The 14867-nt window shown below is 42.3% G+C and overlaps 1 long non-coding RNA gene across 1 annotated transcript; it reads left to right on the plus strand.

Moving 5' to 3' along the window:
- Positions 1-6206: 6206 nt before the first annotated feature.
- Positions 6207-7135, plus strand: LOC310922200. Its single transcript, XR_014592339.1, has 3 exons — positions 6207-6282; positions 6514-6659; positions 7119-7135. It is a non-coding gene; the product is annotated as an uncharacterized lncRNA (long non-coding RNA).
- Positions 7136-14867: the final 7732 nt, after the last annotated feature.

Genomic DNA, 14867 nt, shown 5'->3' on the forward strand with positions numbered 1-14867 from the left:
TGCAAGATCTAACCTCACCTTTTGTCCCAGCTGCCTGCAAAGCGTGGCATGGCAGCCAAAACCACCCAGGAGATGTGCTCTGCCCAGCACTGTCACCCACCAGCACGGGCATTCTGTAGCCTTGGTTTGTCCCTGAGATGTTTGGCTTTCTGAAATTCCTTTCCCAGGGAATTTTCTGTAAACAGGAGACATGTTTTTATATTGGCAAATTTGTTTACATATTTTCCCTAGGAGGGACTTTTTTTTTATGTCCCTCTGGTCTTACCAATGTGATTGAAGAGGTTTGTCTTCTTATTGCCAATCGAATTAGTCTGTGTAGAATAGTATAAAAGGGAATACACATCCCAAGAATAAAGGAGTCATTTCAGCTTTCTGGAGTCAGGGTCTTTGTGTTATTGTGGTATTCACCAGTGTCAGCATTCCTCCAGAAAACGTCTCTGCCTGGTGCCTTTTGCTCCCCCGAAGAGCCCAGTCCCAACCTGTGCCCTCCTCGCACCCAACTGCTCACCTTGAGTCAAACCAGGGAGTGATTTGGTGATCCTGGGGCAGATCCTCCCGTCCTTATTCACTGTCAGTTGCACTGTAGGCAGCTACAGTCCCACGGAAAACAATGTGATAATGAATACTAATTAGTGGCAAGCCACAGTGGGAGAATCTGGCAAAACGTCTGTCCCTGCCCCAGGAGTGGGAGTTCCTCAGGTCCCTGCCATTGTCACGCAGTTCAGGGGGCCCTCACGAGCTTGTGGGAAGCCAGATTTTGAATATTTACAAGCAGCATAAAAATTGGCCCCAAAAATCACTTTCTCATCAGTTTCACTAAGCCTTAATTATAATGTAAATTGCAGAATTGGAAGGAATTCAGAGACGAGCAACAAATAGGACTAAGGGGGTTGGAGGATTGATTTATGAGAAAAGATTAAAAGACCTAAGAATTATGCAGTTTGATTAAATGATGACCGTGGGCCTGATCTTGCAAACTTTTCCCAGAGATGGCTCTCCACATTAAAAAGCAAGCATGATTTTAAAAATATCTACCATGTCCTCCAGTAAGAAGTTCTGCAAATCAGTATTCCAGCCTAAGACAGAGGGGAGCATTAGTTTTCATCTTGCAGCTAAGAAAGTAAAAAATTCTAGTACAAAGCTAAAGATTGTTTTCATTTTTAGAGGTTGTTTTATGTGAAAAAAAACCACAACCAGAATTTATTCACATCAGAAAGAAATGGGAGGTATGTAAATACTTAAGGTCTGAAAGTGACCAGTAAAACAGGAGTGATAGAAAAATTATGCTTTTCACATGGTAGGCTGTTAAATGTCTTTATTTGTACCTTTCTGAACTGATGAATTGTACACTTGCATGACTTCTACACAGCTTTTAGTGCTTTTGAGGATCTGCTTAAGCTGTAGAAAACATTATAGAGATACCACAGGACCAAGCATATGAAGCAATTCAAATGACAGAAGAAGCAATAGGAAAATGAGAGATGCAGCACCTCAAAAGGAGAGATGCAGCACCAAGTCCTAAACTGTCCTCTTGCCCCATGGCATGGCTATGTTTGAAAAAACAAGGTGCAGTAGTATATCACTTACCCAAGCATGGTTTCAATACTGTTTTAATAATCATCACAAAATGAAATAAATAAGATTTATCATGATTGGTAAGTAGGTCTTCCTACTAGGTACTACTTCCTAATAAGTAGTATTTTCCTTAAAGTTGGATTGAAATATTTTACAAAGGAAAAGGCAATTCCTTTTTGTTAAATTTGGGAAATAGCAGAACCTTAAACTGATTTTCAACAGGTATGGCAGGTATGGCCATAAAAAACTTCAACAGGTTTTTCTCAATTAAAAATAAATCTACTGTTGTATAAAGAAAAAAAAATTAAAGTGTCAGGTGAATCAGAATCAAACCCAACACTGAATCAAAAAGTAATGAAATCAGAAGCAAACCCAAAACTCATCTGGATCAAAATGTAGTAAAAGAGGAAAAAAACCCCAAACAAACCAAGAAAAACTTTCGTTCTTTGGCTTAAATTAAGCAAAATTCCACTCATTTTTTACCTGTCTGTCCATCTCTAAAATCCATCACTCCTCAGGCTCTTGCTTTGTGTTGCCAGTGGACATGGATTCAGTGCATGACACTGGCTCTGCAAAATAGGGTGCATGTAAATAATGCCTCCAGTCCTGATACAGCAACTGAAAATCCTCACAGTGCTGGTCCCTAAACCAAACCTGGCCCAGAGAGATCTGCCTGAGTCCACGCTGGGATGGAGAAAGCAAGTTCCCAGCATCTCCAGGAACAACCTCAGTGATTCAACAGATTTGTATTTATATCAGCAAGCAGAGAAGTAATGCCTATTTCAGAGGCCCCAGAGCAAATAAAAAAAACCCGCATTATCTTTCCCAAAAACCTCACAGCTGCTTATCTGAAGCAGTTCATGACAGTGAAAGAAGTGGATAAATGTGTCATGTAATGCTGCAATGAGATTTTTAAAGGCAGGCATGATTTCACTTAGGCAAGCAAGGGAAGGGTGAGTCAGCAGATGGTTTTGTAAGAGGGATCCACAGCTGGCTCCAGCCTGGTGGCTCCAGCGTGGCAAGCAAGGCTGGCTGGCTGCTGGGCTGGGATGGTGCCAGCTGTGACCCTGACCTGCCAGGACACAGTCACCAAGGTCAACAGGGAGAGAAACAACACCTGAGGAAAATTCCTGAGGCAGAGGAGGCAAATGCCATGGGAGAAAAAGACCAAAAAGTCTTTGTAAGCCAGGGTAGGTCCACCATGGTCTTCATCCTCCCTCCCATGGCTCCTTCCTATTGCACCTCCCTGATGCCCACAAAAATTCCTCTTATGGAGGAAGAGGAGGGTGAAGAGGAAGAGGGAGAGAAAGGCTCTAGATGGCCTGGGAGCCGATGCCCCCCTTACCAGCTCCTCTTTCACACATGTCTGGGTGCCCCTTCCCCCATGGGACAGGGCTGATGACCTGCTGGTGCCAGCACCTTCCTACCCACCACAGTGTCTGATTGGAGCCAGCTGCTCCAGAGCTGCCTGGGAGCCATGGCACAGCAGCCCTAGGCAGTGTCCAGCCCCCAGGCAATGCTGACACAGTCCCAGAGAAGATTCCCAGCCAGGAGCCCGCTTGCAGGGAATGTTGCTATGATATCTGAAGAATAGGTGAGTTCTGCAGCACTCAAATGAAGGACAGGTAGGTGTCCTTGTCCCCTCTCCGAAGCTGGGGGCATCAGGGCCTCCTGCCTCTGTCCCTGTGCTGCAGGAGGAAGCAGGAACAGCCAGGAAGGAGCCATCAGGGTCCTTGTCACAGACACAGCACAGCCTCTGCTCCGTGGAGGGCGGCGATGGAAGGAGGAACTGAGAGGCACAGCCTCTACAGGTCACAGAATTCTACCTGTGCTCTGCAGACCAAAGTTTCATCCAGGGTTTTTTCTTTTTCTCTCCCTGCTCGCCGTCTCTTATTCACATGCCTCTGGCATAAATATCCTACACAAGTGTGTTCTGCCTCACATCTACCAAACTCCAGCACCACCTCAGCCAGCCCCAGGATACTCATGAGGTGACACCAAAACACCTTCAGGGAGAGAGAAGGAGGTAGTGAATAGGGGATGGGGAGCAAGATAAAAAACTGGATGAAGCTTCAAAAAACTGTGGATTTATTCACAAAATTTGGGGGGTTTATCAACCCTAATTTTTATAATAGCCCATGCTTTCACATTTTGTCATGAGAACTCTGATAGGTTTTCATGCCTTAGTCTGATATTGCTGTTCTACTTGATATTTCCTCCGGTTATTCCTGCACAGGTTCACACTCACCATTGCATTTCTTTCTCCGTTTTTATTTCTTTTCCCTTGCAAGAAACTCATAATCAGCCTCCCTGAAAAACTCTGCAGTTCAAGAGTGCCATCTTGAGGCTTCCTACGTATAAGGACCATGTGCTGATTGAACCTCGAGTATTCAGGGACTTATTTACATTTAAAATATCATTTTAGAAAGGCATGAGCATGTGTACAGAGAGGCAGTTCATTTCTGCTGTGTATTACCTGGAGTTAAGGGATCCAGCCAACAGAAATGTCACCCACAGTCAAGATTTTCAAAAGCAAACAACACTAGTGAGTGCTCTGCTTTGGGATATACTGTTTGAAATGCCTCAGGAGATAACTGGTGCTCAGCCTGTGCTCAGTTCCAGCCTTCTGAAAAATCAATGAACTTGCAAAGTATTTTAAGCCAGGTACTGAAAATGAATAATTATTATTTTTAATATTTTTCTATGAGATGCATGTTTGTGTGTTTAATTTAAGTTAAAGGCAAATTCAGAGGGAAAATAAGATTATGGCTTTCAAAACTATTTTAAGTCTACATAGGGAGAATACTGCTTTAGCTATTCCCACACTTTAAAATAAAGGAGAAACCTTCATGGTTTGGAGTATAAGCTATGGCGTTATTATTAAATCCTTCTTCTTCTACAGCATAATCCAGACATCAGTAATTTATCCCTGCAGGAGAGCAAACGAGTAGATTGTTACAACGAATCATGCATAGGTTGAGGATTTACCATTGAAAGTGGGATGTTGCTTTTCATTCTTCCTGCTGTAGCTGCCAGGTGGCTTTGGGCTTGGGAAAAGGATGTGTGCCAGCACGTTCACAATGAAGTGCCCCAAGGATGAGGCACCACAGGAAACCAGAGACCCTCAAAAATATGCATTGTTAGCACCACAAATAACCCCCTGTTTCCTCGGGATATTTTTCATTTGGAAGCCGAGCAGAAATGTAAACCTTTCTGAAAGGATTGCCCATAGTGTACATCCCCCAGTTATCAGCACTGTCAAAGTTGCACAAGTATGTTCCTTTTGGTATTTTTACAAGAATTTTAGATTGCATTAGATGGGAAGTCATAGAGCTGTGGATTTGACTGAAGTCCAGATGAAAAGCAATCTACCTCCAGCTACAGGAAGAAGTCCTGCTTGTTTTCCAGCAGCAGCAGCAGACTGCAGCAGAAGGTAATTTTATCTTCAGCATTTAGTACAGCTACGACACATCTCACAAAAGAAATCCAGAAATCCTCTGATCATCCTCAAACTATCAGGATCTGAGTCATATCCCGGTCTGGAAGGAGGAGTGGGTAAGAAACTAATTTCCCTTTCACAGCAGAGAAAACCACGCATTTAAATCATTATTTTTCTTGCTCGGAAGTCCAAAATACCTTGCCAATAGTTGGTGTCAGATCTTTTGAATGGGGTGGGAGCACCTTGGGACAGTCCATGGACTGTGTGTCCCACACAGATCTCCTTGTGCTGCTGGCCAGGGCAGCGCCAGGATGGCTTGGGCTGAAAGAGAGGATTTTTTAGTAGTCCAACAGAGCCTAAATAGGACAGCCACAGTTGAGGGGTTAGAGCAAACGAGGTCTATCTCCACACAGAAAGGCCATTTTGGAGATGTAGGTTGTGTTAAAGCTATTCACAGAGAATAAATGCCTGATTCTGGGTGTAGCCTGTGTTATTAATTGAGGACTAACACACTGCTGAGCATGAATGGCGAGGCAGAGTCTGTCTCTGTGTGAGTGAGAGCTCGCTGAGGCTGAGCTGAGAGCTGGTTCACTTGGAAACTATGGCTTGGGAATGAGCCAGGTGTCTATTTTGGGTCTCTTCATAGGCTGGAATTGCCTGCAGTCAAGCTGGACTCCTTTCTAGGATGAGCTAAAATGTTGCTCTGTCTTCTAGAGGAGCAAAGAGCAGGAATACTGCAATAACTAAAAAGATTTCAATTAAGTTGGCTCTTAGCTCTAGGGATGTTCAAATAATTTTAAGCCTGCTACTTTAATTTTTATTATAAATTCCCAGTGACAATTGGGGAGCTAATCAAAAGGTTCAAGAAGATTTACACAAAAGTTAATTCCACAGTCTAATCAACTACTGAAAGGTTTTGCGTGTGGAAGTTTTGACAATTATTTAGCCAAATGTTACATTTACATTTGCCAATGAGGGATGGAATTTGAGTACATGTTAATATCCTTTTGAATGTTTCATAAAATTTGCATTAATCAAGGTATTACAAGTTGTCTTCAAAAGTTTTTTTGTTTTGCAGTGACTGCAGTGCATCATAACATATCTTACGTGGGCTGTAAAAGGATGACATTGTGTCCTGTCACATCTTCAAGTTGTATTCTGAGCAAGTATTTTTGCCTGTGTTAGTACAAAATCTAAACGTTCTGGAAAATGGTAATTTTGGAGACTTTTTCATTTGTCTTATTCTGTACCTTCTAAAGATATTTTAGGTACTTGACATTCATTTGTATGCCTTTCTACAAACTTGATTTATAACTATAAACCAAAAGTAATTAGTGCTACCTTCTAAAATGATGCACACAATTAAAACTTTTTTTTCTATCAAAGTTAATAAACGTTTTTCTCCGAAGAGATAAATGGATAAAAGATAAAAGAAGACTTCCTTTACAACCACTGGCCAAAATCTAACTAGTGACAGTGATTTGGGGTGATTTTCCCAGGTTACGTTCATCAATGGGACTGAAGGACACACATCAGGAGAAAACCATTTCATTGGAAGAAGAACAGCTTGTCTGTCTTGGTTAAGCCATCACTGCAGTGATTTGGAATGGCAAATGCAGGAACATTCCCTGGATAGAGCTGTGAGGTAAGAAAACCATTAGCGGTTTCAGAAGATATTTCTGCCAGGGACATGCAGATCATTTTTTTTTTTTTTTTCTATTCCTGCATGTGTAAGAAGTATTTCCAGGAGAACTTAAATAGCATCACTCGCTTGAGAGCAAAGTGTTGGAGCTCATGCAATGAGAACAGAATATGGAAATTAACAAGTAATAGAAAAGAAAACTGTTGTTTCAAACACTCTCTCCATGCATTGGGAAACACAGAGTGCTCCACCAGTGCTGCCATCAGCAAATGCCAACTGCACATTGTGAAATGCTGGGCACAGCTCTGTGATAAGCTTATGTACATATTTCTCTGCTTTAAGCAAAGAAACTTTAGCAATGGGACCTAAAAGAAGCATTGTCCTTGAATGAACTCTGAAAAAATAAAACCATATAGAAGCTGTATGTAGCCATCTTATCTTTATGCAATTTTTTGGATCCAGTTGTAAAGTGAGATGCCGAGTTCTGCCTGAAGGTCCAGAGCTAGAGAAACCAACCTCGTGAGCAAATAAGTGAGAAAATCATCACAAAGAGAGGGAGTGAGTGTGTGTGCACATGCAAAATGTTACCATGTGAATGATGGTGTGTATAAATACACGTGCTACATTGCAGCTGCCTGAACGATTTTTCTGCAGTCAACCCCAAAGTTATACAAATGGGAACTTGCAAGTGTGTGCAGGCTGTGAATTCCTCACGGTGTGAGGAGGCACCATGAGTGTTATGTTCACCTACACCAGTCATCAGCCAAGCCAGCCATGATACAAAGCCAACAATATCAGTTCAACCCAGACTGAAATAAAAAAAACTAATTGTAAAGCCACCTGTATTAAAAAATAAAATAAAATAAAAAATAAATATGTGGCTCTGTGTGCAACATCAGCTGTCTTGAGGGAATACAGTGTTTCTGAGTAAAAACACCAGTGCTGGAGCTCTCCAACCTCACCCCTTGTAGCCTGGCTGCTGCCCTCACCAGCTGGGAACTTTGCACCAATTCATGTCACAACTGTGGGTGTGAGGATGGGGACAACAGCCTCAGACTAGGGGACAGAAGGGAAAAAAACTGTACAGAAGGCTGTGCATGCCTTTTTCCTTTGCTGATTTTTGATCTTAGCCTGGGGGAAGATGTTCAGTTTTCCTGTAAAAAAGCTGAAGATCCAGATGGGAGCAAGGCTGTAAGCAAGACGGCTGTGGCTGCTGGCATTCCTAAAGCAGATCCACTTATTCTCATTCAGAGACAGTTTTGACAGTGTTAAAATGAAGGGAGGCAGAAGAAGTTTGCTGAACACTTCTTCCATTGCTGTGGCCATCAGTGGGGCTGATAGGAATTGTAGGAAATTAGTGCAGAAAAAAGCAGCTGCAAATAAAGGCACAGCCTCAAGCTATAAAAGTGACTCCTGAGTATTATTTTTTCTCTGGAGAGGACTGTCCAGTCTCCCAGGAAATCGAGTTTGGCTACATCCTCTTCTTGCCTTTCATGTAATGTGTCAATAACAATTTATAATTGTTTTTTCCTTCACATACAGTCAGAATACACATTAACTCCAGGCAGAAGCTTTTTCTTTTTAAAGTCGGTGGAAACACAGGTTTCAATTTCCTCCTTTTCTGATTTATGATTAATACACATCTCCTTTGCAATGGCTCATATGCTGTCACTTTTGAACAGAAAAGCACTAGGGAACTTCCAACTTTGAAATTAATTACAGGAATAAAGGCTTCTCTGCCTATTTTCTAATTATCCCTTTCTTTGTTAATGCCAAATAATGCCTTTAGCATCTTCCTGGAAAAAGTCTCATTGATCGCACTCTGTGATTATAGTGCTTTTATCTCCCATCTGTGCTGTGAAAGCTACAGGCCTTCCATTTCCAAAGCAAAAACTCTCCAAGATTAAAATCATTAGTACAAACAATAAAATAAAATAAAGAAATCTGTACAGGTACATAATGCAAGCCATACACAAGGCAGCCTTATTTAGTCATGGATGAAGGAGGGGAAAAAAATTACATGACTCTGTGATTGAAGGACAAATTAGACTTTAAACTAACCTAAGAAATTTTGGAGACATTGAGAAAACTCTCAAGTATTAAGAGTGCCCTGGTGAGGTGGCTGGACAAAGGTCACATCCCAGCCAACACTGAGCTCTCTAGCAAAGCAGTTGTGCTGCTGCACTGCTCACATTTGCTTTTTGCCAACCCCATGTCTCAGCTGCAGAAAGGAGACAGGTCAAGGTCAAGGTGTCATGCCCGTCCATTCTGGCCTGCCCCAAAAAGTTGGGAGAGCAAGGAGATGGAGATGGAACTGGAATTGAGATGGATGATAGCCTGAGACTTAGAGCCAGGAAGAAAGGACATCCTGCCAAGCTCAGGGTTCAGGACAGAGGCACCTTGGGGTGTCAGACCCAGGAGGTAGCAGCAGCCCCACATTCTGTCTGTCCCCTTGTCCTGCCAAGCACAGGGAACCAGCGGGGATGGAGTGATTGTGATGCCTTAAGTTTTAGCTTTCATGTTTTTCAGATTCTGTGCTGCCTAGGTGTGTAGTTCTGAGCCTCATATTAAGTAAGCTCTCTTCACAGACTAGGGAGACAAAACAAATCCTTTTCCTGCTGGAGACCAAGGACAACAGGTGTATGTTTTCAGGCCCAAAAGCATAAATAATGGTGGACTGAAGAGAGAAGATAAGAAGGATGGGACTTTGTAACGTGAAGCTGTAACTGAACAATTAAATCCCAATATGCAAATGGACCAAAACTTATAAAAGTGTGAGACTTGGTGATCAGTTATCCATTTGTGACCATTTTGGGTCCACCTTGGGTGTAGCCCTGGCCAGGCTCTTGTACTGCCCAAGCTGTGTCCTTAAAGGCCTTTCAATAAATACCTACTTTATTCTCCAGTCTCTTTTCCAGGTCAGCCTTCCCGAGGCATCAATTGTGGTTTTACAAGTGACTCAAACACCACCCAGCTTTGCCAGGTGTCTCTGGGAGGAGGTTTTCATGTACAGTGACTTTTGACCAGAGCCCAGAGAAGGGAGTTTCCCAGTGTGACATCTCCCTGCACCCTTTGTGCCCCAGCAAACACCTGGTGGGTGCTGCTGCTGCATTTCCCCATGAGATATTCCCTCCTGTTGAGTGGGCTGTGCTCTGGGAGCAGACACCTCTCAGGAAGAGCAGAGGACAGCCTGTGCTTGCTTGGAACGCCTCCGCCCCTCCTGCCACACCTTGTTCTGTGCCCACCTGCCACAGCCTCCTGGGGACACCAGGGCAGGGCCAGCAGCAGGGCTGGGTGGGCTGGAAGAGCTGGATTTCCAGGACAGAGCTGCAGGGTTCTGCCAACATTATGAAACTCACACAAAAGCTCACGTGTAATTTTTTTGCCACATGCACCTCATGTCAGACCTTGTTCTCTTTTTTTTGTTTTTTGCTTTATCTCGGTTTTGGCTCCACAGCTCGTTGCTCTCTAGCTTGTTCTCATGATCCTTTGAGTTGTGCCATGGTGCTTTGAGCTGCTTGCAGAAGAGTTGGCAGGTAGCTCCAGTTTTTCCTCCCGGTGTGATTTAACCGTGGAGAGCCGGAGGGGATGACGTTTGTGCAGGTTGGTGACCTGCAGGCCTGGAAGCACTGCTGCAAGCCTGGGGGATGATGAACTGTTGTGTAATGGAGAGTCCAAAAAGTACACTGAAAGCTGAATTACAAACACCTGGCGAGCAGTGGTGCTCTCAGCTCCACCTCCTACATCCCCCCTTGAAATGTGTGAGTTGGCTTTCCATTGCTTCCCTGATAATTTCTGATTTTTTTATTTTTTTTTTTTTTTTTTTATTTTTTTTTTTTTTTTTTTTGCCATTACAGAAATGGCTAAAGCTTTTCCAGAGGAAATATTAGTGAAATGTCATAGAGGATCCTAAGTAACACAGCCCTGGGTTCCCCCCCTCAAAAAGGATCCCAACAGCTCAAAAACAGCTTCGAAAAAATCACATCATAGCAGCAACAGCAGCAATAAATGTCTGATAGAGCAATTGGAGAAAGTTCCATGAATTTTAAGACAATGTGTGCTGTCAAAAAAGAAAAGGAAAAAACCTCCCATGTGTTTAAGTGTTCGTTATGCAAAAAAAGTCTATCTTTTTTGGCAATTTCTTGAAGGGCTTGATGTTTCTTGAGTTTTCTTCAAAGAAGATCCACAGAAACCAGTCAGAAAATGAGCACATTCCTTGTAATATCTAAAATTAACAATGGTGAGGCCTCAGTCTAGACCTGATTCACTTCTTTAAAATTAGGTTGGCCTGCACTTTTCATTTATTTACTCACCCAGCAGCCCAAGGGAATATTCTTCATGTATGAAGCAAAGCACGTGCCCTTGCAAGAGCAGATTTTGTGTCCCTAAAAGCAAAAATGTAATGCTGCAAATGAAGGAATGCCTCATTAGAATTGCATTTACTTCACCACAAATGCCAGCCAAGAATATTTTTTTTTTAACATATACCCACACTTATGGCTTCCAGATATATTCTGCTACCAAAAAAGGGGCCACAAGTGGCCTGTGATATGATCCCTTGTCTAAGGGTGTCTTTGCAGCTCATTAAAGAGTTGCCTAAGGAACATGTAAGCAAAGGGGTTGTGGGGAAATAGAGAAGGGAAGGATAGCTGGCAATGATCCCAATTCAAGAGCAATTCCAAGAACAATGGGGCTCAGGATGGGAGTCTCATCTCTGTCTTCACACAATTTCCCAGGAAGAAATGCTCTTCCCCAAAGACAGTTCCATCACAGCAACAGCTAAGGATCAAAAGCCAACCTTGAAACAGCTTTCTATTAAAGTTTTTTTAAATAAAATGAGCTTTGGGTGAAATTTCAGTTCTTGAAATTACAACAGATTTTTTTTTTTTTTCTAGTTGGGTTCAGTTCTGCTTTCCCATCGACATTTTGCTATAAGCAAAATTATGCCCAACTTCTTTTATCTCAGTGAAATTTTGCTTTCATGGATTCAGAAAAAAAGAAAGTGGGGTGTTTGTTGTAAAACAGTGTCAGGAATTCCCCCAGCTAATGCTCCTTTGCTTCTCTCTCCACAGGTTGAAATGGAAAGTTTTGCTTTTGGGATGGGAATGGTTTGCATATTGCAGCTGGGAAGAGCACATCTCTTTCTGAGCTCTGGGAGGCAAAGGCAGCCTAAGGAGGCACTTGCATGGTTGCATTGCAAGGAGATCTTAGCCTGGGCTCCCACAGGCTGCTGTGACTACCATGCCAAGAGGAAAATGTATTTTATTTACAACGTGCAGAGAAGTTGCAGAATGTTTCTGAAGATTGGTGGCTGCCCTGTGAATTCACTCTCTACTGAGTTCAACAAGCAGTCAGCTGCTGAAAGAGCCCCTGAAAGTTTTCAATGAGTTGCTGGCTGCTTCCCCTCACCAGTTATCTTCCTGACTGAGGTTAAATAAGGACAAGCCTTTAAAACTCTACTATCTTAAAACAAGTTACCTTATTTTTTGCTGATTTGGCATCTATTTCCATGGAAACAGGAGCAAGAACTAGAAGCCAGCAGCTGAAGTTGGCTACACCACTGCTCTTGGCTTGTTCTACTTCCATTTCCATGGAAACTGATGCAAAATCACTGCAAACGAGTCAAAGTTTGCTTTTTTTTTAATTAACCCTTTCTTGATTTTCCACTTCCAGATTAATTTGTTGCCAGAAATGCAGACACAAAGTCACTAGAAAGGCAAGGAGAGATGCCTTCATGAGCCTGTGCAGGTGTTTGCATGCGAGTGTGTGTGTGCACTTCATTTCCTAACAGGAATCTTCAAAGTAATCTCCAATTTACTTTGAGGATGCTGAAGAAAAAGAAGTGTGTGATGTAAGGGAGGGTAACATGCATGATTGTCCCCCATGGAAGTTAAAGGCAGAAATAATAAAGTGGCAATGGAGGGAAGCAGTTTGATGAAAAGAAATGACACTTCTTGCCTACGTCTTTCTACGTTTTCTAGAGTTTTCTAGAGTATTTCTCTTCTGAAGATAAGTATGGTCTTCTTTTTGGTTAAAAACCCATTGGAACTCAGATTTTGGTATATTTTTTTTTCTTTCTTTTTTTCCCCCTCCTGATCTGGCAGTGTACTTGAGCACAGAAAGCACATGCCACAAGCTTTTTTTTGGGGGGGTAACATGTGAAATTTGATGTCAAGCCAGAGCATTTCAGGCTGTGTTACAGAGTCTGGGCAGGCTGGGATTGACCATGGAGCATGAGCTATGTGGGTTTTCTTTGAGTTCATGGCTGAACCTCATCTGAGATTAACTCATGTTTAAGGAATTGATTCACTCACCCTGCTTCGTTAGAAGGGATTTTGGCTGCCTATCCTAAAAAATCTTCATCCAGACATGCAAAGCCCAGAATAATGAAGCATTGAATCTTCTACCTGAGTCCTCCAAAAGCCAAAACAAATATAATTTATGGCTATGCTCTGCTGTTTCACACTGCTGGACACATGCTTACATGCAGAAAAAGTTTTCCAAATAGTAAATCTGCTTAGACCTGGGGGGCTTTTGAGGACTCTCCTGCAATTGATTGTTATTTCTTCTAAAATGCAAAGAGGAGGCTGGTGGGAGAAAATGGCTAAAGAGAATGAAGATGGCCTAGGTCACAGATCTAGTTATTAAAATATTAAAACACCATATTTATAGCCAGAAGAGAATAGAAGCCAAGGTTTTAAGACAAATGAAAAAAATACAACGAAAATCAATACTTTTCATGTCTTGATTCATTGTTTCCTCCATTTAATACACTTGCCAGTTTTAAAGAATCTCTTCATATTTGCACTGGACACAGCAGAACCTGGTCTGTACCAGCTCTGATCCCACCTGAACAGGAATCGATGCCTGAATATCAAAAATTGTTTATGAATATGGAAAATTGTCACCTGCAAATGTCAGCTGCATTCTTACAAAAACATTCAAGACTACAAGGCACATATTCCCTTTGGTATGTGGGAAAAATAAAGGTCACTGCCTAAAGTGCACCTGTACTGTTAAAATTCAGACTGAAATTCCCCTGTCCTAGCACTGGGTATTGGTCAAAACCACTCCCAAGGTTACTCAAACCACTCTCCACATCTTTCTCCAAAACTACTTCTCCTTCCTTCCAGACAGCTGGAATGACACAGCTGATTAAAAGAGAGATTCCAGTCTGAAGGACAGAAAACAAATGGGACCAAACAAGGGGTATCTAGAAAGAAAATTGTGGTTTGACAAATTTATGGCTCAGCAGTCTGCCACTGGATCAAATCTCTGTCCTGTTTTATTCTTTCAGGGCATTATTTTTTTAAAGGCTTTTTTTGTTTATGAAGTTCAGAAGGAATACTTTCATATTGGAATACCAATTCAGAAGGAATCTTTTCATACCCATATTTCAAATGTTTTCCACTTTGGTCTTGTAAAGCAGGCTGGTTTTCTTAACAACTCTCCTTCTTTGGCCAACTTATTCCTAAAGGGTCTCCCTGCCATGCCATTTTTATTTTAGAAGACCATGTTTTGCCCTGCTTTTGTCACACAGAGGCAGGTGACTGAAAATCCAAACGACACCAAAAAGTCTGCATTATTTTTTAATCCTTTTAACTGCTGGGATGCTGAACCAATAGCACATATCCAAGAAAAATACCGTGGGTGGGTATTTCCCCTTTGAAAAAATTTATGCTGTGAAAATATTTCTGGTTTTTGATAGGAAGAATTTTTTATGTATTTATTTATTTATTTAGCCTAGGAAGCGACGCTTTGTTTCTTTGTTTCAGTATCACCAAAAAAAATCTCGAGGCGGTCATTGGTGTTGGAGTTGCAGTCACGTGGACTTGGACTGGACCTAAGGAGCTGTGTGGTTGTACCAGTGGTCAAGGAGCCCATCAAAGTCACCACCAAGGACAGCTGCTCCTTGAGGAGAAGCTTTGCTCCCTTCCCAAGCCTTCCCTCTTTTCCTCAGGCTTTGTGCAGGGAGTGACCAGCATCCCCCCCACCCCGTTCTGGTGTGCAGCCAATTTTCTTTTCACTGTCATTTTCCCTTAGGCTCGAGATTCCTGCGTCTCATTTTCTGTCTGTGGATACTGATGCACCAAAACCCAGGACCACAGTCTCTGCTGCTTGGCATGGTCTCCCACAAATGCTGCAAACACCAAAGCAGCTGATAGCATTCAGTGGCCTTTTGTACTGACATTTCAGCCTCTCACAAACTAG

The sequence above is a fragment of the Zosterops lateralis genome (assembly GCF_965231275.1).
Source record: "Zosterops lateralis genome assembly, chromosome: 2".
Taxonomy (NCBI): Eukaryota; Metazoa; Chordata; class Aves; order Passeriformes; family Zosteropidae; genus Zosterops; species Zosterops lateralis.